This window comes from Panulirus ornatus, chromosome 47 (assembly GCF_036320965.1).
Source record: "Panulirus ornatus isolate Po-2019 chromosome 47, ASM3632096v1, whole genome shotgun sequence".
Taxonomy (NCBI): domain Eukaryota; kingdom Metazoa; phylum Arthropoda; class Malacostraca; order Decapoda; family Palinuridae; genus Panulirus; species Panulirus ornatus.
Window position 1 is genome coordinate 187,602 of NC_092270.1, and position 5,083 is coordinate 192,684.

The following is a 5,083-nucleotide window of genomic DNA, read 5'->3' on the forward strand; positions in this document are numbered from 1 at the left end:
TATATATATATATCTTTTTTTTTTTTTCATACTATTTTCGCTATTTTCCCACGATAGCGAGGTAGCGTTAAAGACAAGCTGGGCCTTGAGGGAATACCTCACCCTGGCCGTCTTCTCTGTTCCTTCTTTTGAAAATTATAAAAAAAAAAAAAAAAATAGAGGGGAGGATTTCCAGCCCCCCCACCCCCCCCCCCTTCCCTTTTAGTCGCCTTCTACGACACGCCGGAATACGTGGGACCTAATCCTTCTTTTCTCCCCTATCCCCAGGGAATCTATATAATAATATAATATATATAATATAGTATAAAACTATATTATATTATATAAATATTATATATTATATATATATATATTCCCTGGGGACAGGGGACGAAAGAATACGTCCCACGTATTCCCTGCGGTCGTAAGAAGGCGACTAAAAGGGAAGGGGGCGGGGGGCTGGAAATCCTCCTCCTCTCGTTTTTTTTTTTTTTTTTTTTTTTTTTGTTAAAAGAAGGAACAGAGAAGAGTGCCAGGTGAGGAATATTCCTCAAAGCCCAAGTCTTCTGTTCTTAACGCGTACCCTCGCTATCGCGGAAATGGCGAAAAGTAGAAAAAAAAAAAAAATATTGGAAAGTAAATCACCATTTTTGCGCGTGATAGATATTCCTATAAGTCCACAGGAAAATGAAACAGATAATTTCCCAAACTTATCGTGTTTCATTTTTCCCCCCGTGGTCTCATAGGAATATAAATATAATAATAAATATATATAAATATATAAATATATATCTATATATATATATATATATTATATATATATTATATATATACACTATAATATTATATGTGTGTGTGTGTGTGTGTGTGTGTGTGTGTGTGTCTAGTTGTCCTTCTAGGAGCACTTGACGTCACGTATCAAGTGAGACACGTCTGGAGTTAAGTCCACATGAGAAACTAGTTGTATTCCTCAGTAACCTGTGTGGTACACTCACAGACATACAAGATCATCCTCAACCGGGTGTTTCAAGTTCCCTGTCCTGTAGACTGTATATAATGTAACCCTTATAAACATACGATATTGTTCTTAAGAGGGCGTTCCACCTTCTTTCCTGTATATACAACACTTTATACGAGATCTATCCGCAGAGGAACTTCGTTTTTTGTTATGGAATTGCATTTAACGATGATGAACCTCTCTTTTTTTTTTATGTTTGCTAAGACGGGCTCGGCAGCTGCGGCGCTTAATCAAGGCCGATACACCCCGATATCTAAAACACTACTTCATCCAGTTTTTCTTCCATTAAAACTACCCTCCCAGTTGAATTGACCTCAACCTATACAGTACCTATAACCGTGCCCTTTTCACATTTACTCTTAACTTTCTTCCTTTCACACACTTAACCAAACTCAGTCACCAGCTTCTGCAGTTTTCTCAAATGATTCAGCCTCCCGCGCTGTATCCATCAGCGAACCAACAACTGACTCACTTCCACCAAGCTCATCACATCCCCATCAGACTTCAGACTGCCACTCTTCCAAAACCTTGCATTCACCCCTTATCTAACAACCCCAACCATAAACAAATAAACCAATCATGCACGTCACACACCCCTGCCGCAAACCTACATTCACTGAGAACCCACATCCCACTTTCCTCTCTACTTACAACGTACACATCCTTACATCCTCCGAAAAAACTTTTCACTGCTTCTAACAACATGCCTCCCACACCATAACCTTAGAACCTTCCACAGAGCATCCTATCAACTCTACATATGCCTTCACCAATCCATAAATGCTACATAACAAATCATTTGCTTTTCTAAGTCATTTCTCACTTACATTATTCAAAGCAAACCCTGATCCACACAATCCTCAACCATTTCAGAAACCACACTGCTCTCCCAAAGTCTGATGCCACCTCGCACACTGGACTAACATCACGCCCCCCCCTCATTTGTGCGAGGTAGCGTTAGAAAAGACTACAAAGGCCCCATATCCTCACACTCAGTCCCCAAGATGCCACGTAATAATGCCCGAAACCACACTCCCCTCCACATCCAGGCCGCCACAGAACTTTCCATCGTTTACCCAGACGCTTCACATGCCCGTGGATTCAATCCTTGACAGTCACGTCGAACCCCCGGTATTCCACAACGACCAGTTCACATCTTACCTTGCCCCCATTGCACCCTCCTGCATGTTCAGGCCCGATCACTCAAAATCTTTTTCACTCCATCTTTCCACATCCAATTTGCCTCCCACTCTCCTGTTCCCCCACCTACGACACAGATATCCTCTTGGTCCAATCGTTCCTCACTCATTCTCTCCATGTGCCCAAACCATTTCAAAACACCCCACTTCTGCTTTCTAACCACGCTCTTTGTAATTCCGACACATCTCTCTTAACCCTTACATTACTTCCTCGATCAAACCACCTCAAACCCATATTGTCCCAACCATCTCATTCCTGCACATCCACCCTCCCTAGCGCACAATTCTATCCTACCCACGCCTCGCAACCATACAACATTGTTTGAACCACTATTCCTTCCAGAACGTACCCATTTATTCGCTTTCCTAGATAATGTTCTCGACTTCCACACATTCTCAAGGCTCCATGATTTTCGCCCCCCTCCCACCCTAGATTCACTTGCGCTTCCATGGGTCCATCCGCTGCCATATCCACTCCCAGATACTAAAACACTTTACTTCCTCCCAGTAAAAGTTGTTAAAGCACTGAAAAGTTTTTATCGAGATTAAGGCATGTGTACGTGTAGGAAGAGAGGGTAAGGGAGGTTTCTCATAATGTAGGTTTGCCGGCAGGGGTGTGTGATGTCTCCATGGTTGTTGAATTTGTTTATGGATGGGGTTGTTAGGAGTGAATGCAAGAGTTTGGAAAGAGGGGCAAGTATGCAGTCTGTTGGGAAGAGAGAGCTTGGGAAAGTGATTAGTTGTTGTTCGCTGATGATACAGCGCTGTGGCTGATTCATTAGTGAGAAACAGTAAACAAAGCTGGTGACTGAGTTTTGGGTAAAGTGTGTGAAAGAAGAAAGTTAAGAGTAAAATGTGAATAAGAGCCAAGGTTATTAGGTACAGTTAGGGTTGGAGGGTCAGTCAATTGGGAGGGTAAGTTTGAATAATATATATATATATAGATAATAAATATATATATATATATATATATATATATATATATTAGGTATACTTATATTTTTCTTTTTCTTTTCTTTCATACTATTTACCCATTTCCCGCGTTAGCGAGGTAGCGTTAAGACAGAGGGACCTGGCCTCTGAGGGAAATATCCTCACCTGGACCCCTTCTTTATTCTTCTTTTTTGGGAAATTAAAAAAAGAATGAGAGGGGAGGATCGAGTCCCTCCCGCTCCCCCCCTTTTAGGTCGCCCTTTCTACGAACTCGCAGGGAATACGTGGGAAGTATTCTTTCACACCCCTATCCCCAGTGATTATATATATATATATTTATATATAAATATAATATATATATAATATATAAATATATATATATATATTGGAGAGGTTTCACAATCTTGCGCGTGATCAAGTTAAGTATATTCCTAATGTCCACTGGGAAAATGAAAACACGATAAGTTCACCAAGTGCACTTAATTCTGTAATAATCACTCAGGGAGAAAAGAGAGGAAAAATGTAACCGTCAGTTGATATCCAACTGACTTAAATTTCTCTCGTTGTGTTCTCCCCTGATAAATGATGATTATTACACGAAAGTGCATTTGGGAACTTATCGTGTTTCATTTTCCCCCGGATTCTTTAGGAATATAAATGAATAAGATATAATTATAATATTATATATAATATATATGAATAATATATATATATATAGATCTATATATATATATATATAATATATATATATTTTATTATTTATGCTTTGTCCGCGTCCTCCCCGCGTTAGCGAGGTAGCGCAAGGAAGCTAGACGAAAGAACGCCCAACCCACCCACCTACACATGTTAATAGCATACACGTCCACACACAGTGCGCAAATATACATACCTTACATCTCAATTATACATATATATAAACCACAACAGACAATATATATAATGCACATTTACATAATTCCATACTGTCCTGCTTTATTCACGCCACACATGGAATAACAACCCCTCCCCCTCGAGTGTGCGAGGTAGCGCTAGGAAAAGACAACAAAGGCCCCATCCTTCACACTCAGTCTCTAGCTGGTCATGTAAAATGCACCGAAACCACAGCTAATCCCTTTCCACATCCAGGCCCCACAGAACTTCCAACTCGTTTACGCCCAGACTCTTCACAATGCCCTAACGTTCAATCCAAGACAGCACTCGACCCCGGTATAACCATCGTTTCCAATTCACTCTCTTCTTGCACGCCTTTCACCCTCCTCATGGTTGCAGGGGGGTAAAGATAAGGAGAGCACGCCCCCCGATCACCTCAAATCTTTTTCACTCCATCTTTCCTCCTCCAATTTGGTCTCCCACTTCTCGTTCCCTCCACCTCATCACATATATCCTCTTTGTCAATCTTTCCTCACTCATCTTTCCATGTGACCAAACCATTTCAAAACACCCTCTTCTGCTTCTCTCAACCACAACTCTTTTTATTACCACACATCTCTTCTTACCCTATTAATACTTACACGATCAACCACCTCAACACACATATTGTCCTCAAACATCTCATTTCTAGCACATCCACCTCCTAACGCACAACTCTATCCATAGCCCACGCCTCGCAACCATACAACATTGTTGAACCACTATTCTTCAAACATACCCATTTTTTGCTTTCCGAGATAATGTTCTCGACGTCCACACATTCTTCAAGGCTCCCAGAATTTTTCGCCCCCTTCCCCCAACCTATATTCACTTCCCGCTGTAATCCATGGTTCCATCTGCTTGCCAAATCCCCTCCCAGAAATCTTTAAACTCTTCACTTCCCCTCCAGTTTTTCTTCCTTTCAAACTTACCTCCCATATCGACTTGACCCTCAAACTCCCACTGTACTAATTAACCTTATTCTTATTCACAATTACTCACTCTCTACTTTTCTTCTTTCACACACTTTACCAAACCATCACCA